This window comes from Triturus cristatus, chromosome 8 (assembly GCF_964204655.1).
Source record: "Triturus cristatus chromosome 8, aTriCri1.1, whole genome shotgun sequence".
In the NCBI taxonomy this organism is placed as follows: domain Eukaryota; kingdom Metazoa; phylum Chordata; class Amphibia; order Caudata; family Salamandridae; genus Triturus; species Triturus cristatus.
Window position 1 is genome coordinate 1,425,092,294 of NC_140591.1, and position 21,505 is coordinate 1,425,113,798.

The window sequence follows — 21,505 nt, forward strand, 5'->3', positions numbered from 1 at the left end:
CATCTTGTTAGCGATAGTTGCCGCCCTCCCGGTACATTCTACATTAATGTAAATTGCAGATTTTGCGACGTCAAAACTGCAACAGGGACACACACATAAGTACACTTCCTGCCCAGGCAGGAACTGAACAACGCCCAAGTCTCCGGAATAATTATTCACACCCCTACGCTGGCCTGGCGTACGCAAGCCCAGCCCACTTTGCATACGCATAAATAGGATAACGATGATGTCACATGTCCCAGCTCTTCCACACTGCTTCAGGTGACATGGCTGCATCCACCTCGCATATCAAAATGTGCAATGAAAAAAAGGGAACCATGAGGTGTACATCATCCTGGCAATCAAAACTACATCTGAATTGTGAACCCTGCTGGCCGTCATGTTTGGACACAAACCATTGACAGCAGGTGAGCAGTGGGGCCTGGGTGCACAGGGGCTGCAATTGAGCACGTTGCGGTGGGAGGGATGGGGTGCATAAGCCTGGGTGCACAGGTCCAAACAAGCGATGTTGCCGTACGTAATGATGTGATCTCTGACCTCATTCAGTCACATCTCTGTCTCATTTTAAAGACCTGCTGGACCGTACTGTAGGCCTGAGCCAGCCGGCAGCGCTGCCCTATAGACACGTGGCGTTGGCTTTTGGGGCACTGTAGTGAGCTGATTACTTAGTGTACATGCACACAGGCTTGCCCAACTGCATTGCACGCGTACATTATGCTTCTAGCCTGCGCTCTGTTCCTATGTATGTGAACGCTGGCATAATATATTATTATTTACCCTTGTGTATTCTCGTGCACTCCAACTCCTCTTTGAACCACGATTACCACTAACAATTGGTAGATCGTACTTCAAGAAGGAAGGATGCACTCAACTGGTGTTTTTTCTTAACCTTGAAATAAATAAACCTTCATTTACCTGAAGACGTTTCCACCATTACATTATTTCTCCCTTTTCAGACACTGAGCTAGTTCCACGCTCTGGCCTTTCTGGCGCCTTCCATCGTGGTATCAAGACACCGTCCCTGACCGGAGACCTGCTGTGTCACCCTGAGAGCGGCACCCTGGAGTTGGAGCTCGCACAGGCGTGGCCTTGGACACACCGGTTGTGGCAGGTGAGCAGTGAAGCATTAGTGCACAGGAGTTGCAATTGAGGACAGTAAGGGCCTGGGATGCAGCAGCCTGGGTGCACAGGTGCAGACAAGCGATGTTGCCACAGATCATAATATAATCTCTGGCCTCATTCATATCTGTTTCTTTTGAAAGACTTGCTGGACTGCACTGTTTCTCGCTGACCCCAGCATCCCACACACAGGGGTGATGGGAGGTGAACAGTGAGGGCAGGGTGCAGTAGGCTGACGCTCTGTCTCCTCCTCCCTCTGTTCTTTTGACTTTCTCTCCCCTTCTCCCTTCCACCCACTCGCTCTCTGTCCCATTCTTACTTTCTTCCTTTCATTCTGACTACCTTTCTTTTTAGGTCTCGCCTACGCAGTGTGCATGCAGTGCATAGGAGACCTTTAGTCGTCGTTCAGCTCTTTTTACAAAGCACATAGTCGTGCATACGGCTTGCGGGAGTGCACAGCCACGTGCCACAAGCACGAGTATGTGCTTTGAAAAAAGCAGGAGGCGCGATCACGCACCAGCTCATCGCCAGTGCACTCACTCAAGCGCTTCTGAGCACCACTCGCGTGCTTTTTGTAATTTTCTTTTAGCGTGCGCACACAACTCCCGGGCTTGTTATTTCATTGTATTTATTTTGACATTTTTAGAGCGCCTAAGTGGCGCCTTACGAGAACTTCAGGGCATGTGCTGTAATTACCTCTTTTCTGATGCCAGCTCATGATCGTGGCTTAAGCCTGCCTCTGGTCTCATGCGGTGAGCCAATGGTGGTGAGTATTAGAGATAGGAATCTTATACTATGAGCAGGAGCCAGTGTCACCGGGCAGGGTGCCTTGGGTCAAATGGCAAGGAGCCTTTAGTCTTGTGCAGAGGGTGCTTGCTTGAAACGTACAGTGTGCAGGGCTTTAAGTGGGCCGGGTCCCTCCTGGTCATAGATCTGCTAGCAATTAACAAGCATTTGCAATGCAATTAGGTCTCGCATTTACGCGAGTTTGAGCTATTGACAATGCAAATAACAATGCCTTTTATTTTTGTTTTCGTTTTTTAAACATCAATAAAAGGCATTGTCATTTACAATGCCAATAGCTTAAGCTTGCGTTAATGCGAGACAGTTGCATTGCAAATGCTTGTTCTCTTGGACATGGCACACATACTTATGTTCCTTTTTTCTCTTGCAGGTTTTGTACGCTGCTTCCGGAGGAGTCCCACCCACTTCTTTCATGTTTTACTGTTGTTCGAATAAAGTTAAGTTTCCATTCATTTGTGTTGTTTTAATAAAAGTTATTTTTTTACCAATAAATAAGTGAGTGTATGGGTCTTCTTTTTCTGACAACACTTGTCTGTAGTTTATTGTGAAAATCGGCGGTTGATAATAGGTTATGAGGGAAAACATTTGTAATTTTGAGATGCACCTACCAAATATAAACCAACAGACTATTACATAAATGAAGCCTGGGTAATTCTACAACGGCAAGGTTTCTATGAGTGTATCACTTTATCACACCATGACTACTGCCCGTGTGATTACAGAACCAATAAGGCACTGCCCAGGGCCACCGAGCCTTCAAGGACTGACGCGGCCCACCCTGCATATTTAAGTAAAGCACCGGAGGTTGCCGATCCCCAGTCTTGAGTTGGCCTCGAAGTCCCCCGAACAATTCTTAAACAATACCCGGGGAGTTGTCGATCCCCTAGTCTGCAAAACGTCTCTGTGCCCTCCCCCGCCTAATTTACATGTGATATTAAGGTCCCCAGTGCTGCAGAGACCGCGCAATATAATAATAGGATTGGCCCCGGAACATCACCTATCAGTGGGATCATTTAAATGCACGGGTGAGATCCGCTTCATTTTTTTTCTTCCATTTTTACCATCCGGATCTGCTTTATTGAAGCGATACGAGGTTTTCCTCCTCTCGCTTCAAAGAGGAAAACAAGGGTTTGCTATCACAGGGTGGAAGCCATGCGCCCGCCCTGTAATAGCAAACATAAATGTCCCGCGGATTCACACCCCGGGACATTGTATGAGCTGCGCCTGGGAGGTAGCGCTCCATAGGACCATGAGGCATTGGTTACTGCATCCGGCGCCGGCGCCGGATGCAGTCCGGCGCCGGGAAACCCTTTGTGGGTAGCTGTGCGCCTTACAAGTGTTATAAAATAAATAAATAAATAAATACTGCATAACTACAGAATTAGTATAAACGCATACTAACACTACTTGCACACGTGTAGTACAGTGACCAGAGTGTAGTGAAGAGGCAGAGGAAGCCCAAAATCAAAAAAGTATAAATCTCATTGTATTTATATTGATTGGGAATAGTGCGTCAGGTGCTGGATCTTGACGAGATACACTGCCCAGTTCGTATATTGTTCTGCACATGAAAAAAATCACATCACATCTTTCACACCAACTGCAATGCGAAACAAATTCCGGCAATAAGCCACGTTAGCACCAGCGATTTTACACCTGCTTTCTGATGGTGTTAAGCAGGACGACTACCTGCACAATGAAAGAGAACACAGCCAAGAGCCACACCAGAACACCCACAGGTGCCATAGATTCAATGAGCATGATACAGGGATACCCATGAGGGCCACAAGACTCATCGCAACAACTCCAGGACGGCCAAAGCCCCCAAACTCGCATCTGAGCAAGTGTGTCCCTGTGGTCATTGTGTTAGCATGATAGGCACGAGCCCTGCAACATCACAGTGTGCTGTCACCTCAGCGTTGGCAGTGAGTCTGGACATATAACTGCACACTCATCCTCCTGCATGCACAACCGGTGTGTGCTGGTCCGGGGTACACAGGTCAGCGCAGGGGTGTGTCTATCCGGCAAGGGGAACAGGGTGTCTCGGACATGTCCGTGTACAGGAAGTGCCCCTAAGTGTGTCTCTGTGTTCTGGTGTGGCCTGCCACAAGGGCCGCAGCAGTCGATGTTGTAAAGTGGCATGAACCACCTCCAAACGGCGATGTGTAGTTGGAATGCAGCAGGACATGTACGAATAGGCATTACAATGGTGTGCCGTACGAGTGCACAAGATACAACAGCGTACTGTACAAAAGTGTGGGGGCTCGTGGGAGGGAGGAGCAGCTGTTTGGCAACGTGACAGACAGGGAACTCACCCATGTTCCACGTGCTGGGCATCCCATCAATGACGACCACGGTCGTAGACTTCCCGCAACACCAACAACCGGCCTTTGTACACATCCTGTATGAATGCAGCGTGGTTTTCACTTCTATGCTCGTTCAGTGGTGTGATGTTGGCGAGTTATATTACTTGTGCTCCTTGTTGGTGTGTTTAATTTTGTCCATTGTTGGTCTATACTTGTGCTGTACTTAATTGTGCATGTGTGCCATTCTGCCCATCTCCTCCGTCCCCCCACGCCCTGCTTCTTCCTCTTCCTGGTGCTGTTTTGTCTATAAGTTTGTTGCTCCACACATAAATATATGTAACGAACAAATTAGAATAGTTCCTTGATTCTTTCAGGTTTCAAAACGTCTCTCTATTGGTTTCTCATTAATTTTCCATATAAACAGTTTTTAATATTCAATAACACATAGAAGTCAGAAGTGCAACGTATTCTATCAAAACACTTTCTAGAACATTGTACAACACGTGCAGGTTAAAAGTTCAGCAATTTTTTTAAACTTAATGATTTTTTTTGCAACATTTTCTCGAACATTTAACGGCACATGCAGGTTAAAAGTTCACGATTGTTTTAAGTTCGAACAGTGCCTTCCAAATGCAAGTGGCAGCTGTGGTTCAGTTGAGCAAATTTTATCCTATGATATGTACTCCACGTTGAAACTGCTTTTTCTTACCCAATCACAAAGATGCTTTTCCACAAAACGAATGTGCACCCTACTTTTAAAAAAAATGCTTTTCACCCCCCAATCATGTATCGTTTTGTATGACAAAAAAACAGTAGTTCCCCATCTTTAAACATATCTATTATTCTACCAAGGAACTGCATGAGCTACAGACATCTTTCCATACCTTCCAGCCATACCTTCAAAATGCTAGTGTGGATCATAGAACATAGCTATATTTTCTGGTGCAAGAGGTATGCAGAGCATAGACGTATTCCATAGCTTTACAAAATGTGGACATTAAATGGTTTGCACAGAGAGGATTGAAGTGACACCAATTGCTACCTTTGGTTAAAACCTCTTTGCATCTTCAACACCCTGACCTCATGATTGTGCATTGTGGTGGAAATGACATAGGCACATTGACTAGGGTAGGTTTGGAAATGCTTATGAAGGACACCTCAGCTCAGCACCATGTGACTCTAAGCAATAGCTCACTTAATAGCTCACATAATTTCCACTCCGGCCTCAAGGGCCTTCAGACCCATAGGGGTGAGTAGTTAGCGCTTTTCAAATACTGTGTTGATTACATACTCGCAAATTTACCTTCGCACTTCCTGTATAACACCCTCTAAGCACCACACACAAGTTAACAATGTTCGAAACAAAAGTTCCTCCAAATAGGTATAACTACATGCTGACACTACTTGACAGCTGTGGCACAGCGGCCAGAGCACATGACTTCACAGCATATGACACACAGTTTGGACTCACGCTTTCATCCCTGAGCCTGGCGGCGCCTCAGCTTAGCACTATGAGACTCTAGACAATACCTCACATAATTTCCGTACCCCAGGACTTTCTGACCAGTAGGAGTCAGTAGTTCATCCTAGTAGGTATACACACATGCTGACACTACTTCCACAGGTGTGCTGCAGTGGCCAGGGTACATGACTTCACACCATAAGACACACAGTTTAGGCTCACGCTTTCATCCCTAACTCCCGCAGCAGCTCACCTTAGCAGCATCAGACTCTACGCAATACCTCACTTAATTTCCGTACCCACCACTTTCAGACCGGTAGCTATGAGTAGTTCGCTTTGCACCGCCTCTATAGCACACCCTAAACACCCCACAGAGGTTACAGTGCTCCTACCCTCCTCTTTCCTACTTTTGTCGACCTTTTTTCCCCTTACTCGCTTCAACAGAATAACAAAATGACAGTCAACACTTCCTAGTTGTAACCCTCTCGCAGCGCTCCCAACCAATAAGCAGCAAGCTCGTGCTCGTAACAACGCAGATGGCAGAATTCCCAAATATCGATATCTGTAAATTTTTATATTTCTCAAAAACTACTGAACGGATTTACACCAAATAAACAAAAGCGTGCTTTCTAGACCAAGACCCTTCTCCCTGCAAAAGTTGGTGTAATTCCGTTCACCCAGTCGACCTGTAGCCTTGTCTAAAGTTTCCTATGAAAATTAACATGGAGAAAACATGTTTTGGGACCCCCCTTTATTCTCGCCCCCCTTGACGAATCACCCCCAAACTTTCAACATAGGAGCTGATATGAACAAAAAATTAGTTTGGAAATGTTCTTCCCATGGAAACTTGGTCCTATCTATAACTACCTACTGGCGACTGCCAGTAGGTAATATATATATATATATATATATATTCACTGAAAAAAACACAGGTTTCTGGGACGTTATAGTTAGTTGGACATTTCACTCATGCGAAACCAGAGACATTCAGCCGTTATAGTTAGTTCAGCGAACTATAACTCGTGCCCCCACGATGCACTGCTGCTGACGTCAAATATTGCATCATTAATAACATGGTCAGTGACATCTCAAATGACATCAATGATGACATCACTGATGACATCATCCAGTGACTGTGTGTTTCTGTAAAGTTTAAATATGTTTTATATATATATATATATATATATATATATATATATATATATATATATTACCTACTGGCGGTCGCCAGTAGGTAGTTATAGTTAGGACCACGTTTCCATAGGAAAACCTCAACATTCTATTTTGAATAACTTTGGCGCCGGTCGACGAATCCTCGCGAATTTCTCAAAATAGGTGGGGCGCTACGCTCCGCTCCTACCCTGAAAGTCTCGGGGGGATCCGTCAAGCGGGGGCTGAGATAAAAGGGGGGTCCCAAAACGCGTTTTTCCCATGCATTTTTCCATAGGACCTTTAGAACGAGCTACAGCCCGAACGGCTGAACAGAATTACTCAAAATTTGGCAGAGAGGTAGTCCCTAGGTCAAGGAAGTGCCTTTTGTAGGTTTGGTGTAAATCTGTTCAGTAGATTCTGAGAAAATAGCCTTTAAATCAATATATATATCTGAGCCCGCTTACGGTACGCTTACCGTACGCTTACGGTAAGCGTACGGTGGCGTGCGCGAGCGCGATTCTGATTGGCTCTTAGATCTTAGTAAACATTCGAATCGGCCGAAACCAGGAAGCGGCGGCCGCCATTTTGTGTATTTCACTCTGAAAAAAAAGAGTGAAAACAAGGAAAGGGGGCAATGAGGAGAGTTACAGACCCCCTAACAATTGTAAGGGGGTCAAAGAAGGACAGAAAAGTACAAAAAAAACATTTATTGATTTTAAAAAAAATCACGGGGTACGCGTACGGTAAGCTTACGGTAAGCGTACGGTAAAAAAATAAATAAATAAATAAATGAAAAGCAGATTTAAGAGTTTAGAAATTAGGGAGCTCTAAAAAGAGCTGTTGTGTTTATGGAGTCATTTTTTTAGTGGTACCTACAAGTAAGTACCGATGCAGAGTCTAAGGTTCAAGAGGAAGACTCTGTTCCCTTCATCATTGAAGTGCACACCATCTCCTCTATAAATGTCTTGCATGTCGTAACGCAAGTTGTTGTGGTAAATGGCACCCATACCATAGTCACGGAGGAAAGCAGAAACAGATTTGTTGACGTGCTTTCTTGCTTTGTCAATCTGAGGACAGAAATGATTGGACCAGTTCCATTTTTGCCTTTGGCATATGTTGGAAAACACAAAGGCAGTTTTAGGGAAAAGTGTAAACAGTTGTGCAAAGGTGTCCTTCATAAGCATTTCCAGACCTACCCCAGTCAAAGTGCCTAGGTCATTGCCACCACAGTGCACTATTATGAGGTCAGGGTGTTGGATTTGAATGAAGGATTTCACCAATGGCATCAATTGGTGCCACTTTAACCCTCTCTGACCAATCCATTTAATGTCTACATTTGGCAAAGCAAGGTCTCTCACCATATCTGTTTTCTCTGCAAACTTTTCACTCCAGAAGACATAGCTGTGCCCTACAATCCACACTGTGAACATCTTCAAAGGAGAACTGGATGCACTCAGGAGGTGTCTTTCAGTAGAATGGCAATATGAAAAGAAAGACAGTTTGGAAATGGAGGCATACATATTTTTTACAAAACAAAAAGAACTGATTGGCTGTTTCATACCATTCTAGAAAAAAAACTAGGCTGTATGTGAAAATTAAAAGAAGCATGTTTTGTATTGGTACAGAACAGTACTATGGATTTGCTGTTAGGTTTGAAAAGTCAAGCACTCTTGCTCTGTGGAATTGAAACATTGTGTGTCGAACTTCTGACCTAACTGCACACAGCAGTGTTCCATGAGCTGTTGCTATGGTAGCAGGCAGAAGTCAAGTTGGGGGAAGGGTACTAGGCAGAAGTCAAGTTGGGGGCAGGGTACTTTTGGAAAAGGGTTGGTTTTCAACCAATAGAAATGTGTCATTACATTTGAAAAAAAGGGGGAAGCACTGAGATTTGAAACTTACATGTATATGTGTGGAAAAATAGAGGGAAAGTTTGCCATTATCTGGTTCTGCTGAGAGGAGAGAGGTGTAGAGAACAGAGATCCTGGCTCTGATAATCTGCTGTTTGAGTGTCACATTTCTTTCACAACTAACTAATTTTAAAGGTGAGTTTACAGTTTGAGAGGGGATGTATGTGGTAACTTAAGAAATGAATAATAGAAATGGGAATTGTTTTTGTTGTAGTTACACATGGTGGTTTCATAATGTGTCAGTCTGTAAAAGTGATTTTCACTTGGCCCGAAAAAAAAAGAGCAGTAAGTGTGCTTTCAAATTGGCAAAGAAATTTCGTTTTGGCACTAATGTGAAAACATGATTCTGTGTGCATAGAAGAATTATAGGCAGAGATTTATTGCGTCTTGCTCTGGTGATTTCACAGTTGCAGTAGATGGAAAGGGGGAGCGAATTTTTGGGGGAAGAAGCAGAGGCTTAGCACACACCCATGTGCTTGCCATGTATAGTCATGCACAGTAATTAGAAGCGAGTGGGGTTTTCAGGTTTAAGTCTGTAATGCAAATACATTCAGCATCACTAAGGCTGGTTGCCCCTGCTGGAGTGTAGGCAGTCACAGAGAATACACACGGTGGTGGTCTGAAAAAAAAACAGCTTGGACATGTGCATTTAAATAAATTTAAAAAAAAGGTTTCAGAATGTGTCAGTCTGTAAAAGTGATTTCAAATTGTAAAAAGAGATTTTCACTTGGCCCGAAAAAAAAAGAGCAGTAAGTGTGCTTTCAAATTGGCAAAAAAATTTCGTTTTGGCACTAATGTGAAAACATGACTCTGTGTGCATAGAAGAATTATAGGCAGAGATTTATTGCGTCTTGCTCTGGTGATTTCACAGTTGCAGTAGATGGAAAAGAGGAGCGAATTTTTGGGGGAAGAAGCAGAGGCTTAGCACACACCCATGTGCTTGCCATGTATAGTCATGCACAGTAATTAGAAGCGAGTGGGGTTTTCAGGTTTAAGTCTGTAATGCAAATACATTCAGCATCACTAAGGCTGGTTGCCCCTGCTGGAGTGTAGGCAGTCACAGAGAATACACACGGTGGTGGTCTGAAAAAAAAACAGCTTGGACATGTGCATTTAAATAAATTTAAAAAAAAGGTTTCAGAATGTGTCAGTCTGTAAAAGTGATTTCAAATTGTAAAAAGAGATTTTCACTTGGCCCGAAAAAAAAAGAGCAGTAAGTGTGCTTTCAAATTGGCAAAGAAATTTCGTTTTGGCACTAATGTGAAAACATGACTCTGTGTGCATAGAAGAATTATAGGCAGAGATTTATTGCGTCTTGCTCTGGTGATTTCACAGTTGCAGTAGATGGAAAGGGGGAGCGAATTTTTGGGGGAAGAAGCAGAGGCTTAGCACACACCCATGTGCTTGCCATGTATAGTCATGCACAGTAATTAGAAGCGAGTGGGGTTTTCAGGTTTAAGTCTGTAATGCAAATACATTCAGCATCACTAAGGCTGGTTGCCCCTGCTGGAGTGTAGGCAGTCACAGAGAATACACACGGTGGTGGTCTGAAAAAAAAACAGCTTGGACATGTGCATTTAAATAAATTTTAAAAAAAAGGATTCAGAATGTGTCAGTCTGTAAAAGTGATTTCAAATTGTAAAAAGAGATTTTCACTTGGCCCGAAAAAAAAAGAGCAGTAAGTGTGCTTTCAAATTGGCAAAGAAATTTCGTTTTGGCACTAATGTGAAAACATGACTCTGTGTGCATAGAAGAATTATAGGCAGAGATTTATTGCGTCTTGCTCTGGTGATTTCACAGTTGCAGTAGATGGAAAAGAGGAGCGAATTTTTGAGGGAAGAAGCACAGGCTTAGCACACACCCATGTGCTTGCCATGTATAGTCATGCACAGTAATTAGAAGCGAGTGGGGTTTTCAGGTTTAAGTCTGTAATGCAAATACATTCAGCATCACTAAGGCTGGTTGCCCCTGCTGGAGTGTAGGCAGTCACAGAGAATACACACGGTGGTGGTCTGAAAAAAAAACAGCTTGGACATGTGCATTTAAATAAATTTAAAAAAAAGGTTTCAGAATGTGTCAGTCTGTAAAAGTGATTTCAAATTGTAAAAAGAGATTTTCACTTGGCCCGAAAAAAAAAGAGCAGTAAGTGTGCTTTCAAATTGGCAAAGAAATTTCGTTTTGGCACTAATGTGAAAACATGACTCTGTGTGCATAGAAGAATTATAGGCAGAGATTTATTGCGTCTTGCTCTGGTGATTTCACAGTTGCAGTAGATGGAAAAGAGGAGCGAATTTTTTGGGGAAGAAGCAGAGGCTTAGCACACACCCATGTGCTTGCCATGTATAGTCATGCACAGTAATTAGAAGCGAGTGGGGTTTTCAGGTTTAAGTCTGTAATGCAAATACATTCAGCATCACTAAGGCTGGTTGCCCCTGCTGGAGTGTAGGCAGTCACAGAGAATACACACGGTGGTGGTCTGAAAAAAAAACAGCTTGGACATGTGCATTTAAATAAATTTAAAAAAAAGGTTTCAGAATGTGTCAGTCTGTAAAAGTGATTTCAAATTGTAAAAAGAGATTTTCACTTGGCCCGAAAAAAAAAGAGCAGTAAGTGTGCTTTCAAATTGGCAAAGAAATTTCGTTTTGGCACTAATGTGAAAACATGACTCTGTGTGCATAGAAGAATTATAGGCAGAGATTTATTGCGTCTTGCTCTGGTGATTTCACATTTGCAGTAGATGGAAAGGGGGAGCGAATTTTTGGGGGAAGAAGCAGAGGCTTAGCACACACCCATGTGCTTGCCATGTATAGTCATGCACAGTAATTAGAAGCGAGTGGGGTTTTCAGGTTTAAGTCTGTAATGCAAATACATTCAGCATCACTAAGGCTGGTTGCCCCTGCTGGAGTGTAGGCAGTCACAGAGAATACACACGGTGGTGGTCTGAAAAAAAACCAGCTTGGACATGTGCATTTAAATAAATTTAAAAAAAAGGTTTCAGAATGTGTCAGTCTGTAAAAGTGATTTCAAATTGTAAAAAGAGATTTTCACTTGGCCCGAAAAAAAAAGAGCAGTAAGTGTGCTTTCAAATTGGCAAAGAAATTTCGTTTTGGCACTAATGTGAAAACATGACTCTGTGTGCATAGAAGAATTATAGGCAGAGATTTATTGCGTCTTGCTCTGGTGATTTCACAGTTGCAGTAGATGGAAAGGGGGAGCGAATTTTTGGGGGAAGAAGCAGAGGCTTAGCACACACCCATGTGCTTGCCATGTATAGTCATGCACAGTAATTAGAAGCGAGTGGGGTTTTCAGGTTTAAGTCTGTAATGCAAATACATTCAGCATCACTAAGGCTGGTTGCCCCTGCTGGAGTGTAGGCAGTCACAGAGAATACACACGGTGGTGGTCTGAAAAAAAAACAGCTTGGACATGTGCATTTAAATAAATTTAAAAAAAAGGTTTCAGAATGTGTCAGTCTGTAAAAGTGATTTCAAATTGTAAAAAGAGATTTTCACTTGGCCCGAAAAAAAAAGAGCAGTAAGTGTGCTTTCAAATTGGCAAAGAAATTTCGTTTTGGCACTAATGTGAAAACATGACTCTGTGTGCATAGAAGAATTATAGGCAGAGATTTATTGCGTCTTGCTCTGGTGATTTCACAGTTGCAGTAGATGGAAAAGAGGAGCGAATTTTTGAGGGAAGAAGCACAGGCTTAGCACACACCCATGTGCTTGCCATGTATAGTCATGCACAGTAATTAGAAGCGAGTGGGGTTTTCAGGTTTAAGTCTGTAATGCAAATACATTCAGCATCACTAAGGCTGGTTGCCCCTGCTGGAGTGTAGGCAGTCACAGAGAATACACACGGTGGTGGTCTGAAAAAAAAACAGCTTGGACATGTGCATTTAAATAAATTTAAAAAAAAGGTTTCAGAATGTGTCAGTCTGTAAAAGTGATTTCAAATTGTAAAAAGAGATTTTCACTTGGCCCGAAAAAAAAAGAGCAGTAAGTGTGCTTTCAAATTGGCAAAGAAATTTCGTTTTGGCACTAATGTGAAAACATGACTCTGTGTGCATAGAAGAATTATAGGCAGAGATTTATTGCGTCTTGCTCTGGTGATTTCACAGTTGCAGTAGATGGAAAAGAGGAGCGAATTTTTGGGGGAAGAAGCAGAGGCTTAGCACACACCCATGTGCTTGCCATGTATAGTCATGCACAGTAATTAGAAGCGAGTGGGGTTTTCAGGTTTAAGTCTGTAATGCAAATACATTCAGCATCACTAAGGCTGGTTGCCCCTGCTGGAGTGTAGGCAGTCACAGAGAATACACACGGTGGTGGTCTGAAAAAAAAACAGCTTGGACATGTGCATTTAAATAAATTTAAAAAAAAGGTTTCAGAATGTGTCAGTCTGTAAAAGTGATTTCAAATTGTAAAAAGAGATTTTCACTTGGCCCGAAAAAAAAAGAGCAGTAAGTGTGCTTTCAAATTGGCAAAGAAATTTCGTTTTGGCACTAATGTGAAAACATGACTCTGTGTGCATAGAAGAATTATAGGCAGAGATTTATTGCGTCTTGCTCTGGTGATTTCACAGTTGCAGTAGATGGAAAAGAGGAGCGAATTTTTGGGGGAAGAAGCAGAGGCTTAGCACACACCCATGTGCTTGCCATGTATAGTCATGCACAGTAATTAGAAGCGAGTGGGGTTTTCAGGTTTAAGTCTGTAATGCAAATACATTCAGCATCACTAAGGCTGGTTGCCCCTGCTGGAGTGTAGGCAGTCACAGAGAATACACACGGTGGTGGTCTGAAAAAAAAACAGCTTGGACATGTGCATTTAAATAAATTTAAAAAAAAGGTTTCAGAATGTGTCAGTCTGTAAAAGTGATTTCAAATTGTAAAAAGAGATTTTCACTTGGCCCGAAAAAAAAAGAGCAGTAAGTGTGCTTTCAAATTGGCAAAGAAATTTCGTTTTGGCACTAATGTGAAAACATGACTCTGTGTGCATAGAAGAATTATAGGCAGAGATTTATTGCGTCTTGCTCTGGTGATTTCACAGTTGCAGTAGATGGAAAGGGGGAGCGATTTTTTGGGGGAAGAAGCAGAGGCTTAGCACACACCCATGTGCTTGCCATGTATAGTCATGCACAGTAATTAGAAGCGAGTGGGGTTTTCAGGTTTAAGTCTGTAATGCAAATACATTCAGCATCACTAAGGCTGGTTGCCCCTGCTGGAGTGTAGGCAGTCACAGAGAATACACATGGTGGTGGTCTGAAAAAACAGCTTGGTTTCATAATGTGACAGTTTGTAAAAGAGATTTTCACTTGCCCAAAAAAAAGAGCAGTTTGTGTGCATTCAAATTGGCAAAGAAATTTCGTTTTGTGACTATTGTGAAAAGAAATGTAGTAATATATTTAAATACAATAAAGGATTTTTTTTTTAGTTTTTTTCAGGTATTACTGAAGAACAGTGAACAAAATTTAAGATGCCTACAAAATCTCGAGTTCAAAAAACGCTAAAAAAAAAACTATATTTGAAGACAACTGGAGGACCAAAGTTAGTAGAAGATGCTGATGTTGGGAAAAAGAAAAAATCTTCTGGTAAGCAAAAAAAACAATTTCTAAACAAAATATTCAAAACAAAGAAAAATGTACAAAATGTCTGTTCTCGGAAAAATGTAATAAAAAATAGAGAACAGCAAAAAATTGAGAATTTAGTTAATGCAAATATACCTTCTGCAATTGAAAAGTTTAACATAAACAGAAAAACAGCATTTAAAGAGATACGTAGAAAAATGTTTCAGAGAAGAGTTATGTCCAATTTGATAAAGGATATAAAGAAATATAAGCAAAAGGCTAAATATTACAAGAGAAAAAAAGAAATTGAAGCCATTGCAGCAAAAGCATTAGAATTAAAAAGGAAACTATTCATATTAATTTTGAATAGGATGCGTACATTAGATAAAATGGTTAATGTACTGAAATCACAAAGCAAAAGCAAAAGAGTAGTGAACAGAAAAACTTTTGTAAAGTGTTTTTAGGAAAGTGGATGCATAGTTCAAGTAGTGAACCTTTTTTTAATGAAGAGAGCTATTTTCAAAGTAATAGTTTGCTGCATGCAGTTGACACCAGAGGTCGTTCATACGAAGTAAAAAATGGTTGCATAATGGAGAAGGAGATAATGGTTCCAAGAGATGAGGTACAAGTGATGGCAGATGAGGCAATGGGGAGACGTCCTAAAGCCCCAGTGTACACTTGGAATTGTAGTAGTATTTGCACTGTGCGTCAGGAATCTATTGACAGATTTCGAGAGTTTCTAAGAGAATATAGTAAAAAAAGTGTAAAACAAAAGATTAAGGTGCTTCAAAGTCTGGATCCATGCAGAGTGAGAGAGAATACTGGTTTGCAGGGTCATTCTCTTGCTTGTCTATCTAGAAAAGTGTGCAATAGTGTTTTCCATCATTTTAGGATGCTGGCTGTTCATCATACTGAAATGAGAAAGTTTGTGAGACGGTTGTATTTTGCCAAAAGTCCAGCAATAAAGTTAAATGAATTGAATAGGGCTCTGTTCCGAGGAACGGTATCAGATGTAGAGAAGGTTGTTGATGAAATTCAGTTTTGTTACTTTGGTCCTGAACAAAACAGTGCAGAGAAGGACACAGTAAATGAGGCAGAAGTGGAAGAGAATGTAGAACCTTGTGTAAGTAAGACATTTAATGATCACATAACAAAATTTGCAATAATCTCTAATGAAAGACCAAATGTTACTTGTATTTGTTGCCGCAGAACTCATTATAGAAAACAAACTAGGAATGTTGATCTCTACAGAAAGAGTGAAAATGAAGATAATTATAAGTGGATGGATTTTGCCACATATATATTTCTTGAAAATTGTTTTGAATTGGGTGAAGATCAGCGTATTTGTAAATACTGCTACAACAAGTTAGAGGAAAATAGAATGCCGACCAGAGCTGTACATAATAATTTAGAATTGGATGCTATTCCTGCTGAACTTTCTGAATTAAATACATATGAGTCTATACTCATTCAATGTGTTCATCCGTTCCAGACCATAGTACGTATGGAGCCCAAAACTGGTAAATTACCTCCTTCAGATTTACTGAGAGGTTTAAAAGGTAGAGTGGTGTATTTGCCCTTGGATTTGAAAAAAAATATGGAAACTATTGATGCGGATACTTTGGAAACTGAACCATTAATTATTCTGGTTAATGGTGTACCTACAAAGAATAAGAAGATTTGGCAGGAGCTGGTAGATGTGCGGAAAGTACAAAGAGCAAATTTGTATTTGAAAAAAAATAACAAATGGTATGAATCAATTTATATAGAAGAAGAAGAAGAAGAAGAAGAAGATTTACAAGGAGACACAGAAACACCAACTGGACAAATTGAAAAAGTGGACAAGTCAAAGGAAGAAGAAATTTATGAACATTTTAGCATACATCCTCTCCATTCGAAAGAAGTTATGGGAGACAATATTGATCTCTTTCAGATGAAGAAAGCAAAAGGAAATCCCGTGAGTGTATGGGAGGAGAGCTTGGAAGCTCGATGTTTTCCCCAGCTGTTTCCTAAAGGAAAAGGAGGACGATACGATGAACGTCCAGAACAGATTCCAGCTTCAGAGTATCGAACTACAAGACTATATGCTGAAGATCCCAGATTTCGACAAAGTATTCCTTATTTGTTCCATCTTTTATTTGAAAGCGACTTGTCTGCACTGTCTTATGCAGTAAATCACATTTTAAAAAGTGGAGTACATTTACAAAATGTGTCTGCTAAGGATTTTATGGAGAAAGTGCAGCACCGAGATGATCATTTGGAAACACAACTGATCAATCTGATGGCTTGTCAGCGTGGGACAAATGAATATTGGTACCGACGCCATGGTGAACTAAAATGCATGTTACGCAATTTAGGAACACCAACATGGTTCCTTACCCTAAGCTGTGCCGAGTACGCTTGGGATGATTTACTGGATTTTCTACGAGAGGCCAATTCAAACATTAAAAACATCGAATACAAGACAGCAGGAGAACTGTGCTCATTGGATCCGGTTAATGTTTGCAGATATTTCAATCATAGATTTGAGGCTATGATGTCCTTCATCTGCAATAAAAAAAATCCACCCCTTGGAGAAGTAGTGGATTTCTTTTGGAGAAAAGAGTACCAGGCAAGAGGTGCTCCTCATATTCATATGCTGCTGTGGATCAAGGATGCCCCAAAGTTTGGAACAGATACTGATGAAGCAGTGTTATCTTACATTGAAGAATATGCAACATGTGCTATACCTAAAAGCACAGAAGAGAACAAGTTAAAGGAGCAAGTTCTACGTTTCCAAAGTCATCGGTGTGGAAAATACTGTCGACGGAAATACAAGAGCAAAGAAAAATACTACACTAAATGTCGATTTGGATTTCCTAGACCTGTTCTTACAAATGGAAGAGTCAACAGTTTTATGTCAGCTGTGAGACATACTATCACAAGAAAATCACCTAAGAATACCTACAACCTTAAAAGAAAAGAAGAATCAAAAAATATAAATGACTACAACCCAGTCATTTTATCCATGTGGAACGCTAACATGGATATACAGTATGTTGCTGACAATTCCATTGCTGTTGCTCGATATGTAACGTCTTACATTACGAAATCAGAAAAAACAGAATTGAAGGAAATGTGGGAAGAGATTTCTCACGAGAAGACTGTCAGTAAGAAGCTGTACAGTTTCAGTTTGAAGATGTTATCGCATCGAGAAATTGGATCCTACGAATGTTCAGATAGGTTATCTTCTGCAAGTCTCTACTCGAAGTCAAGAAGAATAATTTGGGCAAGTTTAGGCCTTGCAGCAATGAGAAATCGGGTACTGAAATCTGTTGGAGAAATTGAATATTTGGCTGAGAATGACCCAGAAAGTACAGACATATTGAAAACAAACATGTTGGACACATATTATCCCAAGAGAAGTCATCATCTGGAGAACATGTGTCTCTATGAAGTGTTACAGAACTACATTTATTCACGGAAAGCTGCAGAAGACATCAACAGTGGAAAATATAAAGTTGTTGGTGAAGAAGGATGTTTGGTGAAGCAAACCAAAGGAAGTTTGATAAATCACCGGAAGCTGAGTTGCGACACTACCGACAAGAAAGAATTTTACTACTTGGCTCTTTTACAGTTGTTTAAACCATGGCGTACAGAGGATGAACTACTGGGAGAATTCCAGAGCTATGAAGATTCTTTTAATGCTTGCAAAGACAGCATACAATGCAGTACATTCTCAACTTATCTGCAAATGTTAAATGAAGAAATTGAACAGGAAACTACAATTGCAGCAGAAATAGCTAGAGACAGTTCTCAGGACAGCCAAAGTTCAGGAACACACAGTCAAGATCCCCTAGGACAACCAATCGTTGAAAATGAAGCATCAATAGCCATGAATGAAGTGGAAACGGCTATGAATCAAGCTCAAGAAGAATTTATAGACTTAGAAAATTTGGAAAGACAACTGAATCAAGAGCAGCAACAAATTTATGAAGAGATCAAAAACAAAATTGATCACGGATTTCTACATATCAAAAAAGAGTGCTCATGCACATCATTTCATCCAATCAGGATGTATGTAAGCGGACAAGCTGGCACTGGAAAAAGTTTCCTAATTAAAGTCATCAGAAGCTACCTAAAGCAAAAAACGGATTCTACTTTGTCTTGTGTGGTTACTGCTCCAACTGGGTTAGCAGCATATAACATAAAAGGAATCACCTTACATCGTTTGCTAATGTTACCAGTGGAGCATGAGAACAAAATACAATTCAACAAGCTAACTGGAGAAGCATCCTTGGAAGTTTCACGAGTATTGAAGAAGATGCAAGTTCTCATTATTGATGAGGTGAGCATGGTATCAAACTTAATGCTTGCCTTTGTGCATTTAAGAATGCAGCAAATTTTGAAGACAGACTATGACGTGTTATTTGGTGGAAAACACGTCATAGTTTTTGGGGATCTTTTGCAACTTACTCCAGTTAAAGGACAACCAGTGTTTAATACTGTGACACATGAAGACACAAAGAAGTCATTGGGAAGCATTGGAAATACAAATATTTGGTCCTTCTTTGAGTACAAGGAACTTACAACTAATATGAGGCAAGCAAACGATGAAGAATATGGAAGTATTCTGAAAGATATCAGGATTGGACTACTCACAGATGTTGGGAAAAAAGCATTACAGAGTCGGCTGCTACATAATTTATTTCCAAAGGAAGAAATAGTTGCAGAGAAAATATACAAGAATATTGCAGAAAACAAAAGTGTCATCTGCTTAATGCCAACTCTACGTGAATGCTCAATATTTAATGAGGAGCTTTTGAAATTGGAAAAGGAAGACATCAGGAAATTGGAAGCAGTGGACAAAATTGAGGATGGAAGAATTACAGTCACAGTAACAGGCAAACTGAAAAATAAATTGGACTCACTAGAGAAGAACATCTCCAAAACAGCAGGATTAGAAAAAAATCTTTATGTTTGCATGAACTGTAGAGTGTTTTTAAGGAGAAATTTGGATGTTGAGAAAGGCTTAGTGAATGGAGCGATGGGAAGAGTTGTGGGTTTTATTAATTATCAGAAAAAAGAAGGAATTGAATGTTTACAGATAAAATTTGATCAGATAGAGGAAGTTAAAGACATTTGTCGTTGTTCAGTTCGTTTCATGCTTGTGAAAGACTTATATGTACGTAGGAAGCAGTTTCCGTTTTCACTAGCATATGCTGTAACTATCCACAAGTCTCAAGGATTGACTGTAGATTGTGCATTTGTGAACATTGGTTCAACTGTGTTCAAAGAAGGTATGGCATATGTAGCTTTGTCACGAGTCAAAACATTATCAGGTTTATTCATGATAGACTTTGATGACTCAAAAGTTAGTGCTGATACAAACTGTGTAAAGGAGTATAATAGATTAAGAAGAAGCTATGCTCCTCATTTAGGTCAGTATCCTGTGTTGGAGAAACGTGTAGTTTCTCGTAAAAGGAGAAATGAGAATATCTGTAATGAAGATGTAGAGAAGAGGAAAAAAAAGAGGAGTGATGTAATTGCAAGCAAAAAGAATAAGGAAAATGAAGAACAGGTTGTAGGATGTCATTTTGAAAATAGCTCTGGTGTCAACTGCTACGCTAATGTAGTGCTGAATGTTGCATTTTATCTGGAAAGTTTGCAAGAGCAGATAATAGTAAATCAGGGAAAAAGATTCTGTTCAGAGCTCAGTCTCCTTTTTCAAAAGCTGAGTAAAGATAAAACTCAAATAGAAAGTGCTACTGAAATTAGAAAACTTTTAGATGTATGTTCAGGACGAACACAGTTTTCTCAAAATGAACAGCAAGATGCACACGAATTTTTGATGTATTTTCTTCAGGTAGTGGAAGAAGAAGGAGTTCCCATTGACATTTTTTTTGGTCTCTCTTATAAATGGGAACATAGTTGTGATAATTGTTATAATATATGTGGCTCTATTGTTGATAATGAAAGGTTTATTTATTTGACATTGCCAGAGAGTAAAACAGTCACTTTTGCAAAATTAGTTAAAGATGCTAATCATAGCATGAAATGTGGTGAGTGTAATTCTGACATGTTTTCAACATTAATTTTAAGGGAATACGGACAGTATGTAATTTTAATGATGCAACGATGTACAGCTGATGGATCAAAATTGGATACTTTAATAAAGAAGTTTACAGGACAGCAATTATCAATTTCAGGAAAAACTTTTGTAACTGTTGCAATAATTTTCCATGATGGACCTACTGTTACTTCTGGACATTACACAGTTTATCTAAAATGTGAAAAAGGCTGGACACTGTGTAATGATTCCCAATTGATTTTCAAACAACGTTTGCCTTTTGATTTAGCAAATTCCTATCTAATCTTCCTGAAACCTAAATTTTAGAGAGATTTGGCAAGATCTGGACAAAATAATTTTACCATTTTACTGGATTACCATTGCAATTTTGTAGAAAAAAGATTTTTAAAATTATCATTTGGCCTAAAGGAAAGATAACCAATTGTAATGTGGACTTTTTTAAATTTTAATGCAATTTTCAAAAACCAATAATTTAGAGATAATCGGTAACTTCTGCACATTTTAAATTATGGAATGCTATTGGACTGCCATTGGAAATTTTTTCAAAAATGATTTAAAAAATTACTATTTGGCCATGTGGAAAAGTAAGCAATTCTATTGTGGACTAAATAAATTATTCAAAAAATTTTCGTGAACCAAAATGTTACAGAGAATTGGTGAGATCTGGACAGATTAAACTTTAGAATTTTAATGGTTTTCCCTTGGAAATTTATTCCAGGAAAAAAAAAAAAATACTATTTGGCCTAAAGGAAATAAAATCAGATGTATTTTGGAGTTATTTGAGATATAATATTGTGATTATACTTCTGAAACAAACATATCAGACGGTATTTTAAAGAAAAAAGTATTGTTTTTAGATGATATTTTTTTAGAATAATATGCATTTCTGTAATGATAAGTTTAAGTGAGAAGACATTCTGGGCTTTTTTAATACAATCTTTGTGATTGTTAATTTTTTTTGCCCGCTGTAAAATGATGAATGCAATTGCTTTCACAATTAATAGTGAAATGCAATATATTCTGAAAACAGCAAAAATAAGGCAAAAATATTTTTTTGTAAAAAATGTAAATATGTGTATTGTATTATAAAATGGATAAAAAATATTAATACTTTTTTCTT

General features: G+C 39.9%; 1 protein-coding gene across 1 annotated transcript in view; it reads left to right on the forward strand.

The window, feature by feature from the left end:
* Window positions 1–999: 999 nt before the first annotated feature.
* LOC146805865 (vomeronasal type-2 receptor 116-like) overlaps window positions 1,000–21,505 on the forward strand; it is a 201,123-nt gene continuing 180,617 nt past the window's right edge. Inside the window, exon 1 of the mRNA XM_085623192.1 lies at window positions 1,000–1,111. The gene's annotated coding sequence lies outside the window, so the exon portion shown is untranslated. The remainder of the gene's footprint in view (window positions 1,112–21,505) is intronic.